General features: G+C 37.3%; 1 protein-coding gene across 1 annotated transcript in view; it reads left to right on the forward strand.

Moving 5' to 3' along the window:
- Cfap299 (cilia and flagella associated protein 299) overlaps positions 1 to 15,365 on the forward strand; it is a 495,087-nt gene that overhangs the window by 191,829 nt on the left and 287,893 nt on the right. The window lies entirely within an intron of this gene.

The raw sequence follows: 15,365 nt of genomic DNA on the forward strand, positions 1-15,365 counted from the left end.
TCTCTCTCTCTCTCACACACACACACACACACACACACACACACACATATACATATGTGTGTGTATGTGTGTGTGTGTGTGTGTGTGTGTGTATATATATATGTTTGGATTTCCCCCCTGGTTTTGCTCTGCTAAGACATTGGCCTAAATAGCTTTATTTATTAGCCAATAGTAATAAAACATATTCACAGCTTATAGAGGGGAATCCCACATCAATTGTTTCTAATGATCTATTTTATATACCTATGAATCTTTCCCTAGAAGAGTTTTTTAAGTTCCTTAAGTTTTACTAGATATACTAACTATATAATTTTCAACTGTATCTGAGTAGTCACTGGTTTAAAAAACATCATATTTTCATACTTATTGGCCATGAGAAAGATGTGTGACCATCCATTTGGTCCTTTATGTTTGCACTGAGTTGTTTTAAGGGAAGATGTAGTGTTTGAGATGATTGACATGCTTGGTTTGATCATTCTACATTGTAAACATGTACTCAATAACATCTTGTACACATAAATATATGTGCTTATTTCTGACCAATTAAAAATAAAACCAAACATTAAACAATTAACTTGATAATTATTTAAGTAAGTAGCTAATTAAGAAGGTCTTGTGATTCCAAGGGCTTCCTTCCTTTGCTCTATGTCACACAATTAATTGATAACTTGGCAGTGTTCTTTCTCTTACTGCCCTTTACATGTCACATCTACTTGGCCACTGAGCAGGGTCTATTCCTGCATTCAGTAGCATCAGCAGATTATAGGTTTTTTATTAGGGATCTAAAGATTATTCATCATTGGTAGGATTCTATACAATCAGAATAGTAATAGTACACTTTATAGAGTATATTTCTGTTATATAAAATATTTTTCTATTTTATTAATATGTCTCTCTGTGCAAACTACTCATTTTTCACAAACAAACATGAATAAGACATAGGTTCTCCCTACATTTCTGCTGTCACAGGTTTATGTAACTCTTCTGAGTGGACAAGTAGCTAAATCATTTTTCAGATGGTAATAACCAAAGACCTCTTAATGTGATTAATGGAAAAAAGAAAAAATGAAACATTTCTTATCTAATGAGAGTCTAATGAAAGCTATCGCATTTCATATGGTGTTCCTGGTGGTATATCATGCCTTATTTTCCTCTTGATGTTGAGCGTGTAAACAGCTACATGGTTGTCTAGTTTGACCTTTTAAGTATGTATTATTAGAGCTGGCACAAAACACTATTTACCACTTTCCATTCATGGCCATTCAAAGAAGTCACTGTAACTGGAACAGGAAAACCTATGAATTAGTACTTTCTAATATACCCATATCCTGTGTTGAAATCTCCATGAAACATAAGATATTGCATTGTATCTGACCAATTACATCGTGTTGACATGACCTTTTCCCTCCTTTCTATCTTCAAACTTAACTAAAACATTCCCTTTTGAGAAAACAAAGGTATTAGAGGGATGCTTACTTCCTTTTTTAGTAGAGTCCATGCCTGTCTGTTGTAAACCATTGTAGAAATTACATGGTTCATGAAGTCTTGCCTTCATCATAAACAGGTTACCTCAATGCTTGAAAAATAAAATGCATACCAATTTCCCTGTGAAGTAGAAATGTAAAGTTGAATAGCTCTTTATCTTTGGATAACAATATGATATGTTGATATTAAGACAAAGGTGAAACAGAAGAGGTTATGTTGTTATATTATCTATGTTTAAGTTTTGGGTTGACCACTTATTACAGCTAAAATGCATGTAGTTTTATTTTATACAGATTTAGTTTTCCCACCTACAATGTGAAGATTTTTACACTGATGAAACATTGTTATATTAAAATATGTGAAATCTGTAGGGGCCTGCAAAAGTGTGATGATGTAGACAAAGACGCTAGGCATTGTCTCTGGTGGGGCTACATGGCATCTCTCTGACCCTGCCTCCTTCCTCCCAGCATTCACTTTAGTTTTCCCTGCTTCGCTCTGTTCTTTTGCCCTATCATAGGCCAAGACAGTTTTTTATTCATTAACCAATGGTAAGCACACATACAGAGGGAAATCCCACATCTAATTATCATAGTCAGTGTTCTCTTGCTGTGAGGACACACCATAACCAAGGCAACTCTCATAAACAAAGCATTTCATTGGAGGTTTTTGTACAGTTTCAGAGGTTTAGTCCATTATCATCATGGCGAGGAACATGGTGGCAGGGAACATGGCAGCAAAAAGCATGGCAGCAGGCACATGTGGTGCTGGAGGAGTAACTAAGAGCTGTAGCCTGACCCATAGATGGAGAGAGTGAGAGAGACTGGGCCTGGCATGGGCTTTTGAAACTTCAAAGTTCAACCTCAGTGACACTTCCTCTAATAAGACCACATCTCCTAGTATTTCCGGTCTTTTCAAAGAGTTCCACCCCCTGGTAGCTAAGCATTCAAATATATGAGCCTGTCTAGATAAATCTAGACATACAGAGAAAAACTCACTATATGTATAATAAGATGTTTCTGCAGGCAGGTGAATTTCCCTGCCCTGCCATGCCTTCTTGCGATGGAGTGAAACCTCTGACATAAGCCAAGGCACACCCCTTCTTCCATAAGTTGTAGCAGTGTTCTGCCTGCTACACAGACAGACTGTGTGATTAGCACAGGGGATCTGAGGGAGCTCCTGAGCTGCCTGTCGGCTATGCATGATAAGTACGCTGCTTATGTCAATAACGCATTAATATTCAAAATTAAAAAATATTTCATAGTTGCAAGAATAAAGGACAATAATATTTAAATATTACCAATGATAAATTAATTGTAAATTTATCATATCTAGTTAAATGTTTATAAAGAAATAAAAGGGCAGCCAAGGAGTCAAAACTTGGAGGTTTAGTTGACGTGTCTTTTTCTCTGGGAATGCAACCACGTCTGAAAGGGGCCCTCTTTAGGTCATCAGCACCCTTCTAGAACTCCTGCCTAGGTAACCAGTTACTATAGACCATAGGGCTTGACAGCCAGAGCTGAGGAATCAAAGAGGTTAACTTGTTTTGGGTCTTTGAATCTGGAAGGAGCAGAGACATTCTAATAATCTTCCATGTAGCTTTAACTAGAATCTAATTATTAGTTTACAGCTAAGGAAACCTTAACATAAACCTTAAAATTTGCAATGTTTATTTATGACCAAGGGAGGATGTTAGTTTAGCATAATCCTATCTGGAAGCAGATCATTAATAATTCCATCTAGCAGTATTCCCCAGAACATTGATTTATTCAGATCAATGGGTGCTGTAAGTCTGTTTTCTCTATTGTGGCAGTGGACCTGCGAAAGCAAATTTAAAAGATAGAAATCTTGTTTTTGTTCAGAGTGCAGAGGTTTCAGTCCATGGCAATCTTCCTCTGCTGTTCTGCAACTTTCATGAGGTTAAATGCACCTTAAGGCCATGACAGAAGAATAGACGGAAGGCAACAGAGTGAGTATGAGAAACAGGAAGAGGCCAGCAACCTGGTACAAGATCCATCCCACACTCACCCTCTCTAACTAGGCCCCACCTACTGCCTTCCACTGCTCCCCAGCAAGGCCATTAGATTAGGGATCTGTTTATAGGCTCATTCACCTACAACTCAGAGTCCTAAGGTCTATCATCACTCTCATTGAGTCTCCTCTGTGCAACATTGCTGCCTGTAGTTGAAGTCGTAGGTTACATTGCACATCTAGGCAGTGTTCTGTGTTCATTTGTAAAAAGTGGTTCCGTGTCTAAACCTGTTTATCTCCCATATCGCATATAAGTGCAAATATTAACTTAGAGCTTGAAAAATGCTGCAAACCGTGGGAAATGCAGTGCAAAATGGAATGCGCCCAGTACACTTTAAGATTATTGGATATTGCGATTTCCCTGAAACAAACATATTTTGGCTTTTAGTGTTTTATTAATTAGGGTATACTCTAATACAGAAGACATTTGCATATTACTTGCCCCTGGGGTGTGTGAAATAGAGCCAAATATATCCTTGGCTTTATTTTTGTACAATACTAACATGGTTCTTCCTCCAAATTCACCAATTGTGAGGGCAAAATGTCTGCTTCCTGAGGTTACATGAAGTGGCTTTCATATTGTGAATGATACTAAATGAGAAATGGAAATAGAAAAACACATAAGATATATTACTAAAAATAAATGAAACGTCAGTTCAGTCAACAAATAGGTTCAGCTCCTAAAGGCAGGACTGATAAGAAACTTCTGGTGAAGGTCATCTGTCAGGATGATTGGTGCTAACACTAGCAAAGGCAGCCTCCAAAGCAGCAAGAAGGACATAAAAATCCCTTATCTTTGAAATATATAATGATTGTCACTTAACCTGATTTCAAAATTTAGTGATAAATGTGACAGAAAAACTGAGTTATAATATATGGCAGTTCTAATTTGTTGTTTGTGTTAATAGCCAAAAATATACTATGTTACAGTCAAAAGAAATTTTTTCTGAGTTTCCTTTTGGTGTAGATACTACATGCATATGTACTCTATGTGCCGTCAGTGTGGTGTGCATATATGCTGCATAGTCTTCTATATTGACAGGAAGAACATCAAAGAGGTGACTTATTAGAGCGGTTAACACTACAGGGCTTGTGTAAGTGTGACAACAGGCTGAGAACTTGGTAGCTGTCCAGCCCATGAAGATGGATGCCTTATGGTTCCCAGTATGGTGCCCAAAGTCTGGATGATGCCTGGCATTCAGTCCACATTGGAAGGTACAAGGAGATGATTAAGTTAGGTACCTCAACATTCCTAGTTATGGATGAAAGTCTGAAGGTTCCTTGCAGAATCTCTGGTATTTAGTGCATATTATAGGGCCAAAGAAGTTGTGTGGTAGGAGGGGAGTTTTCTTATATTATATGTTAATGATTAAACATAATTAATATATTACATTCATATTGTATTATGTGAGATCAACAGAGGGTGGCAGCAGCTGTACCAAAAGATACACTGTTCAGGACAAGGAAGGCAGTTTGGCAACACTGCTTGACACTCAGACATCTGCATATATGGCTCACCCTCTCTGAAAGAGAGCTCTCCCCCCCCTTTGAACCTTCTGTAAGTTCCCTCGTAGATCCACCCCTACATGTTATCCCTAGGTAAGTACAGATCTCGTCAGTGGCAGGATTCGCTATCAGTATCAGAACTAAAGGAATGCAGCAACAAATGGGGATCTCTTTCTTTCTTAACTATAACAAGTGGAGAGCCTACAAAGTGATCTTGATAGATAGAATATCCAGTTTATTTAGATGACACCTAACCAAGCTTCCTGTGCCTTTTAACCACGCCTGAGTCCTAAGAGGATAGATCTCAGAAGGGGAAAGTCTTTAATCATTCAGTGTGTGTGTGTGTGTGTGTGTGTGTGTGTGTGTGTGTGTGTGGCGCGTGCACATATATGCCAACTGTCAGGAGCTGGTTCCCTTCTTCCACCTGTGGGAACTGGGGATCAAACTCATCTCACCATCCTGGGAACAAATGTGTCTTCCCACAGAGACATCTCATTGGCCTGCCTGAGGTCATCTGGATGTGAAGCAATATGGGTACTGACAGTTGTTCTTTTTTGACCAGTTTTAGACTGCAGGCTTTGGTATTTACGCAACTGGGTGAGAAAGCAGAGGGAGTTGGCTCTGAAACAAAGATTTCACTACAATCAAGACATAAAAGTGTTTGTGTTAATTTTTAGGGAGCCTTCAATGCATTTATAGATTGCTTTATTTCCTAAGAGATGAAGGGGATGTTTCAGAAGGCTTCTTTTCTATCGCTGTCTTGTTTTCTCAAAACTTTCTTTTTATTTATTCTTTGTGTCTTTTACAACATGCATCTCAATCCCATTCATTTCCCCATACCTTCATATATGCCCTTTGCCCATGCAACCTGCCCTTCAAATAAAATAAAATAAACTATAAGAGAAAAAAGAGAAAAGAAAATCTCATCATAGAACCCCTTCCTCCATATATCTTTACTTGCAAGTGTTTATTCTTGCGTGAAGTTTCCATTCTTCTCCTTCCCCACCACCCCTGATCTGCTTCCTTCATAAAGGAAACTCAATGATGGCTGCCTTGCTTTTATTAAGTGTAGCATGATTAATAAAAACGCAGAGACAAAAATTGGTGTTCAACATGAAGGTCAGAAAAGCAAAACAGCCAGCCATTGGCTCTTACGTCTACCTCAGTCCAAAATGGCAATCCTGCCTCGAGGAATCTCAGAATTACACTGTGCCTAAGAGCTGTCTCCTCCCATCTTCTATTTCTCTCTGGTGCTGGGATTAAAGGTGTCTATCACTACCACCCAGTTTCTATGGCAAACTAGTATGGCTACTGAGATTAAAGGTGTGTGTCACCACTGCCTGGGCTGTAAGGCTGATCAGTTTAGCTGTTTTGCTTTCTGAACTTCAGGCAAGCTTTATTAAAATACAAATGAAATATCACTATAACCAGTAGTGTTCAGTTTTGCATGGAATATTTATGATGTGATGGTTTTGCATGGATTACTTATATGTGATGTGATGATTGAAATTAATAGGATGATTAGTTTCTCTAAATGGCTTCACATTTTGCTAGAGCAGCTGGAAAACAAATATGATAAGATGTCACTTCAACTATTTGAGGATGCACATGTCAAAATGAGTGTAAGTTAATGGTTGGCCACTGCCGTTGGGGACATTTCTTTGTACCCAGGCTTAGAGATGTTCTCAGGCGCAATCTGCATACCACTCTGGCATCTGTAATCAGTTATTAAGTATTTATTAAGTTATCTAGCAAGGGAAATTGTACACATATTTTCTTGTGTTTTTTTGAAGTGGTAAAATTGTCCAGATTCTTGAAAAACTATTTTGGGAGGAAAAGTGTCCAGTTCCAAATACTTTGATTCGGGGGGTTAAGTGGAGTTGGCACGAAACCCAGAACTGTCTACGTCTGACCCCTGGTAAGGACTGCCATCACAGTCCGGGGGCTCTGTAAGTCTCTAGAGTGGGCAGCAACAGAGGGACTGCAGGATCTTCTGTCATTAGGTTGTAACCAGAAGAGAGCAGAGAGGGGCTGTAGGGGGAGGGGGCAGAGGGTGGGGCAATGGGAAAGAGACTGATCCTTGTTTGATTCCAGTTTCATCACAAGTAATAGCATCTTGGAAGTGAACAGGGCAGAGTTCGTCTTGTTTTCCAGCTTTCCCATGTGGCATTCTCTTTTGCACTCTCTCTGACAGATGGCCACTCAGACTCTTCCTAAATAGTTTACATATTTTCAGTGATAGGAAACTCATTCCATTGTAGGTTGTCTTTTCCATTTTGGCAAGTTAGAATTAGACTGTAAATGGCATTTATTAACTTTGGCCATTGAAGCCTGACTATTTACATCATCTTTTTAAAGTTTTATTGCTCATTTTTATGCTAAAAAAGAGTAATTCTTTCTGCCATTATTTAAGCCTTTGTCATTCTATGTAACTTCTTGGTAGTCCCTAGATTTTACTATTCCTTGAAAAAAGTACTTCATTTAAAAACTCAAGGTGTAGCCTACATATTAAACTATGGAACCCCTAAGTGTGTATAAATGGCTGTAGTTGAGGAATTGCTAAAAAAAAAAAAATTGAAGCAGCTCTCTGGTCACTCTCCAGCATAAGAGCTAGAACCTTACTGACAACAAATGAACCCCACACGGGCTTCTTCAGTCATGACTACGCCACTCTCAAAGGCGTTCTGCTTCTGCCTTTCCACTCTGTCAGCTTCGAACTCTTACAAATACAATGATATTTTATGTCTTCTGTCACCAAATGTTTCGTTTGTGAGTATCACCATGTCATTGAATGCAGCTGTGATGTGTATTATTTCATTTGTTGGATTTTTAAAATTTTATAATACTGAATAGAATAACGGAATCTTAATGCAACACAATTTATTTTTTTCCTCTGTGGCTAAAACATTTTCTGTCCTGCTTAAGGTATATTTCTGTACTCTACTTTAAGTTATATATTCTGTCTTACTTAAGTTATCTCAGAATCACTAATATGTGCTCCCCTTGCATCGTATTTACCATTTGGCTGTGTGTTTACCTGAGATGGCCGCTGTCACGTGGTGGGAAGTATCAGGGCACGTGGCGAGTCATTTGCACATTTCTTCAGTATGTCAAGCAAATATAGATACATGAAGTTCGATTTCAATGTATCAGTCTAGGTAGAAGTTGAAACTTGAGTTTCTAGGATATAATGCTGCCTAATGCGGCGTGGTTGCATGTTTAAATGTGGGCATAGACTGAGGAGAGGAATTCTGGTTAAAGCCAGAGGCACTCAATCATGTCACCCCAAACTAGACTTTTGGTACTTTGTGGCATGGTAATGTGTTAGACAATGTACTGTTATTGAATAGAATGTGTTACGGTTTCTGATGATCCAGATATTATTTTAAATGGCCTATCCTATGATTGCAGTCATTGATTACATTGCCTTATGCTATGCTATAATTAATGGGCATTTTAAATTAAGAATTATGGTGAACTGGATCTATACGAATGATTAAAAGTCATGTCCTATTTTTTCTGGTCCAATGGTATCAATTTGAAGGCTAGAATTTACATTTTATCTCACTATTTTTATCGAGTTTTCATCTTATTCAGGTCACTTGTCATGCTATCAGGATACTCACATTCAAAAATAGTTCATTCAACATCATAATTATCTCTATCTGTGTAGTCAGTGTCAGAAAATTTGATAAGCAAGTGACCGATATTCAGTGCTGGATACTTGAGGGTCATCTTTCTCTACATCCCTGTTTAGGGTCTGGAGGTGGGACTTATATTTTGTCATAGAAATTTGTTTCCAGAGAAGATTTATTTTACCTCTGTGTAAAAGACTGTCTAAAGGAGAGTGTGGGGTAAGTCCAAATGTCTTATTTTGGCCTTGAGCCACGTTTACTGTGAGAAAATAAAAGCTCATGAAGTGTAGCATTCCTGTAGCGAAATATGGAAATCAGAAACCAAACTAGGTGTGCATTTATTCTGACTGAAGTCACATTTTGTTTAAGGCATTATGCAGGCATGATATGGACTAGGGAGCTGTGTTGTCTCTTGTTAGTTCTAATCTCTGCCTGGTTCTTTACATTTCTATTGAATATAGAGTTCTTGGTTTCCAGGACTATGTATTTCCACTTTAAACCCTGTGCTTCTACTCTCTTGTTAGACCTGTGGATCACCACCAAGATGCCCTCTTGATTCTGCCTCCCAAACAGCGGCTCCATTTTCATCTTCAACCTTTTGTGTTTTACACTTATATCCTGTGAACCATTTTTTTTTTTTTCTGATCTAATGTTGGGAATGAGAGACTAGAATATGCAATCCAGTTGGGGTTAAGCTGTGTTGTTTGGGTCTAGAATAAAATTCCCTAATCACTACTGCTACTGTGTGTGAATTATTAGTTTGTCTACAAAAATAGAACTTTTGAATGTTTTAGAATGATTATTGAATGATTTAAAATCATGTTAATAATGAATACAAATTCAAAACTCTCTTAGTTATACTTTTTGATTGTGTTGTGAATTTTATAAAAAAGTTCTAAAAAAAAGAAACCCCCAAAATCCTATTGCTCCTCATCTAGCAGACTACTACTGTTACATCCTCAGGAAGTCTTTCAGGTGTGAAAATTGTGTTTCAAGTGTAAGGGTTCATTTATTCCTAAAACACTACCAGTAGTGTTTTTACAAGGCATGTGACTAAATCATAATATGTGCTTTAAGCAGTGAAGTCATGAAGGTTGTTGACTATCAGTAGGAAACTTGGATGCTATACAGTTGATTTTGGGATCTGAGAAAGAAAAAACTAAAGCTCCCTAGATCTCAAAGGGAAAACTTAAAAATCCATGAATAATAAGCAGAGAAAATATTTTAAAAGGCAAGGTGTCAAATACCTATGACATCAGTTTAATATATATGATCCAGACTTATATATAGCACATTACCAAGACTCCAAGTGACCTTGGCGGTCGAATGAAGACCATATTTTTGAAAGACCTGAGTTGTACTGAAGCAGTTGCTGAAGTGGGGTAAGCACAAACAAGCTTTCCTTCCATTCGGTATATAGAACGTTCCCCCACCTGTTGGTTTTTCCTTACACAAACATATTATCTGATATAACCAATCCAAAGAAAATGTTCTGTCCCAGCGCATGAATGAAATCCCCTCTTACTGCCCCTTTGCTAAATCCTGGGGATTCTGATGTAGTTAGGGCTCTTATATCATATTCATGTCACTTTTGGAATCACTTCAATGAGTGCCCAGAATTATTTTCAAACACTTAATCAGCTTCTGTTTAAGCCTGCTTTTTCTATTGAGAATGGGAGTTTGTTTTCCATATGCAAGTGTATTATAATACAGACTGGACTGGCATGAAGTTTTATATGAAGTCAGCTTTAGTCTTAAAGCCTTTGATAGATATACAAAATTAAGAACATTACATAAAATTTGTGCTATGGCCCTCATGAAAATTCTTTCATACTGTGATCATTTTCTGATAATTAGATATGGACTTATGATATGCTAAAGATAACAGTCTCTGCAACTGTGCCTCTGATTCATGTATGAGTTGTGGTACTAGTGAGAAGAACACAGGCCAAGCCTTTGTTCTTTGTTTCTGTTGTGGAGTGACAGTGGCAATGGCATCCACTCAGTGAACTTCAGGATGTCTCAACTAATTTTCAGTCATGCTTTTGATGTGCTATCTATATTTATTGACTGCTTAACAAATAGTAGATATTAAGAAATACTAAATTATATGAAATAGTAACTCTCTCAAAAATAACTGGATAGACTTTTAAAATATAGTTGCTTTTAGTTTATAAATGATGAAATTAGGGCTCAAACAATGTGATAGATAGAGCCTTACATCCATCTTTTTTTTTTTTTTTGATTTTTCGAGACAGGGTTTCTCCGTAGCTTTTTGGTTCCTGTCCTGGAACTATCTCTTGTAGACCAGGCTAGCCTCGAACTCACAGAGATCCGCCTGCCTCTGCCTCCCGAGTGCTAGGATTAAAGGCGTGCGCCACCACTCCCCGGCTCCTTACATCCATCTTAACTTTCTTTTAAACAAAAGCAGTCAGTATTTTAATATCACTATTTTATTGTAAGTGGGGGGTTCTCTGCCTCTCTCCATCCCACAGCCACTTCCAAGTAATCACCCAGAAGCTCAATATTAATTACAGAATGTTTGGCCTATAGTTAAAGCTTATTATTAACTAGCTCTTACATTGAATTTACCCATTTCTATTCATCTATGCATTGTCATGAGGTCCTGGCTTTTTTTTTTTTTTTGTCGGATTCTTTCAAGACAGGGTTTCTCCGTAAGGTCCTGGCTTTTATAGGTCTGCTGGCATCTTGTTTTGTGGGCAGCTGGCTTGACTTTTTCTCACTCAGCCCTTCATTTTCCCTGTATCTCCATTTGGCTTGCCCACCTGGCTTTATTCTACCTTGTTATAGACCAAATTAAATTTTATTATCTACCAATAAGAGCAACGCATACTCACAGCACACAAGGATTATCCTACAGCATTTTATTACTTGGCATTGTTAAAAATCTGAACTTCTATAATTTGTTTTGTCTAAATGTTGAGTATAAATGAATTGTGTATTTCTTAAATTTCCTTAGTTAATAAACTGTCCTTGAATGTGCATACCATGCTTTGTGTGTTACTTTTTACAACTCTGATTTAAATTTGCCTTCAATTGAAAAGTATCTAAAATCAAATATAATGAGAAGTTGATCTTGACTCTTAACCAGATAACGCTACAATGGAAGAATGGCTGAGGATCCAGCTAACAAGCATTAGATTTAGATTGATGAGACAAATCCAGATGGTGCTAGTGCTAATCTCTGCCTTCTCTTGGTGGCTCAGTAGAGTGCTACCTTAGCAGGTCTGAGTTGGCCAAAGGGAAGGGCAGCACACTTTCTAAAAAGACTGTTCTCTGAGGAGGAAACTGTTGTAACAGAGCCTTTTCTTCTCTCGGCACTATAAAGGTATGGGGTACCGACAAGGCTCCTCCCTCTAGAATGTTGGCCGTGTATGTGCACCTTCGTCTGGTCAGGGGTGTAGATAATGTGCACTATACTACTTTCTGACTTGTCAGTTTTCTCTTTATAATCCTCAGTGTAAGATCCATACTGTAAGATGCTGGCAGTGTGTGGTGCATAAACCCCATTCACACAAATGTTTAAGCAAATTGTCATATAATTTTAGGAGCAAGAGTATCTTCCATTGTGGTGCCAAAGCTAAAAATGTCAGAGGCAAAGACTTATAGATTGACTAAACTAGACTGTGTTCTGTTAAAAATCCCTAGAAGTCACATGAACACACCAAAAGTCAAATGTAAACATCGTGCTAGTATAATTTACCTATCACCTTTTTTTTCTGCCATCGCCATGACAGAAAAATAGGCACAGGAATGAATGGATTAAAAAATGACCAAATATCCAGTGATGTCTATAAATATATGACATAAAATACCAAAATAAAAATTACACTTGGACATAATTTTGTTTCTCAATTCAAAAATTTTTGAGAATTCACAATTAGAAGCCTTTGGGTAATCTCTTCATCTGTAATTGGGGAAATTTTGTAATCGCAGAATGTGGAAGACTGACATAAGATGATTTTCAAGATCTTAAGGGTAGCCCAGACCTCAGAGTGAAACCCTGTGCTTGAAACACACAATAAGGAAGGAATAATCAGAACACCTTATGGACATGTATGAATAGTGGAGGAACAAAATTAATCAGTAAAAAAAAAAACATCAGAAACAAACAAGATTGGTAGCAACCTAAATTCTAACAACACAGAATTAATATACTAAGTGATTTAATAATGTGTTAGAACATTATAAAACTATTGATAAGGTTTCAATCAAATCAGTGATGCTTTAAAACATTGTCACATACAAATTTAAAAAAAGACATTCAAACTATAGATAACCATAGCAGTGTATAGTCATTTTTTTTTTCATTTCAAAAGAAAGGACAGAGAAGGTTTGAAAGACCTCAATCTTATTCTGTTATTGTCTTGGTATTAAAATGTGACATCAGAAAAATTTATGTTTGGAAACAGTCATGAGCTCAGGCCTCCCTCATTTGTTAATGGCAAATTTTTGCTCATGTGAAACTAATTATTGATTAACTATTCTTTGCATTTTCAAGATAACATGGTCAGTAAATAATTCAAGAATAAAATCACTCCACTTCTCTGTTAATTTTAATCGAACGTGGTTATTCTCATAGGATCCTCCTCACAAGGACGAACAAACAGATTATGTCTGTCAGCGGAGTAACAAGACTGTAATGTGGTTTTTTTTTGCATTTTTCTTCTGTCCTCCCAATTTTAACATGATATATTATTTCAAATGGTTACAGATAAAATGTTCACTTAAAAACAGAACATGTGGAGAAAACTGCATTTTGTACTCAGATTTAGAGATTTTGAAACCTGTGTTTTTCTGTTGAAGCCATTATCCTCAGAATAATCAGAATTAGTTCTTTCAGGTGCTTGCCAAAGGGGAACCAGACTGGTCGTTCAGGTGTTCAGAGCACTGCTCTCTTCCAGAAGACCTGAATGCAATTCCCACCACCCACAAGGTAGCTCAAAACTGTAACTCCAGTTCCAGGGAACCCAATGTCCTTTTTTGATCTCCTCAAGCAGCTTGGAAATGCAGTGCTGCAGAGACACACATAGTCAAGCATGAACACTGATTAAAGACAAAGCGGGTGGTGGGAAAAGAGGAAGAATTTGCCCTGAGGAAGTAAGGATTGAAATCTACAAAAAAGAAACTTAAAAGTTTCTGTTTGAAAAACTAGGATTTTAGGAGGAGGAAATAACATTTAGTCTGAGGAGCTAAAAGTATCTATAGAAAATCGTAAAAACTGAAGGGCAAAGGATGAAAAACAATGAACCAACATGGCAGCCTTTACACCCAGCACTAGTTTAGCTAGCTGCCCATAAAACAATTGGATTTGTTCTTAACTAAATATAAGACCTAATGGAACTATAGGAAATAGTCTAGTACCTCATTTTCTTGCCATGTCTTGACTTATGTACCAAGTCATGACAGGTAAAACTCAAAATGTATCTTATGAAACCCCAGAACAGGAATAATTTACCTAACAAGGACATCACCTTCCAAAGTGTAGCCTTGTTATGGGCCTAAAGAAATGCTTTCTCTTATGATGTTTCTAGATAGTATCATGAATAGGCATGTTGCACAGGCGGGTGACTCAGTCAGGTTCATGTAGGCATATATAAAGATATGTGGCTAAAGGCACGATGAATTTATTAGGATCAAAATTATAGAGAGAAGATGGGACCAACATATGTCAAAATGAATGCAGGAAAAACAGTTGAACACCAAAACGATCTTACTGCATATCACAAAGGTCATCTTTCGTGGTGGTCATGTTTGGCTTAAACACTTGCCTTAGAGATCAGTTTGATAACAGAAGGAAAATTTTAATGTTAGAAAGATGGAAGAAGAATGAAGTAGAGGAGAATTTAGAACTGACCAAAGAATGGGAAAGAAAGAAAGGAAAGGAAGCTAAATTTGGAAAAAGTGTTCCTTTTGCCCTAGTGTGATCACATGTTTTGCCACCAATGCAAACAAGGCTCAGAGGTAAGTTAATTTCTGTCACAGAGAAGAAAATTAAATCTAGTTTTCTTACCAAAGCTATATAAAATGCCGATGTTATAAGAGAAATGACTGTAATTGTACTTGTGATTGCATGGATAAAGTTCACTCCTGTTTTGTATTGTGGATGTTCGATGATTTGCGTGGAGGAGATGCGTCCGTGCAGACACATTTTCTTTCAAACATTATCCTTTCAACCAGATGCACAATACAAATGTCTGTAATATTATTTTCCAAAAGCAAAAAGTAGCCTAATGGGAGGAGAAGGAAAATACCAAAAATGATTTTCCTAAAGTGTTTTTGCAATAACCATTTTTCCTTAAACATAAGAGAAATTACACTCATACATCTTACTATGACTACAGACTGGAAAACTGAAAGCCTAGATTATACAGCCAAGAGGAAATGATTATGAAATGCCCTTGCTGACATTCCTGCATCTTGCCAAAGACAAGAAGCAGAAACTAATGTCAGGAATGTGTTTTCAACCCAGGTTTTAACTCTTGGTATTCATGAGTTTAATCTGAAGAAAACGTGTTTGCTTCTCTGAGGATAAAGAAAGTTTGCATGTCATTTAGACTTCATCTTCTCATTAAGCCAGCCTCCTCATTTTACTTTAGATCTATTTATTAGGAACTAATATCTCTGACGAACACCAGAATATCTGATCTAGACCCTCCTAGTATATCTTACCATTTTAATAATACTTTA

Source organism: Microtus ochrogaster, linkage group LG1 (genome assembly GCF_000317375.1).
Source record: "Microtus ochrogaster isolate Prairie Vole_2 linkage group LG1, MicOch1.0, whole genome shotgun sequence".
Taxonomy (NCBI): Eukaryota; Metazoa; Chordata; class Mammalia; order Rodentia; family Cricetidae; genus Microtus; species Microtus ochrogaster.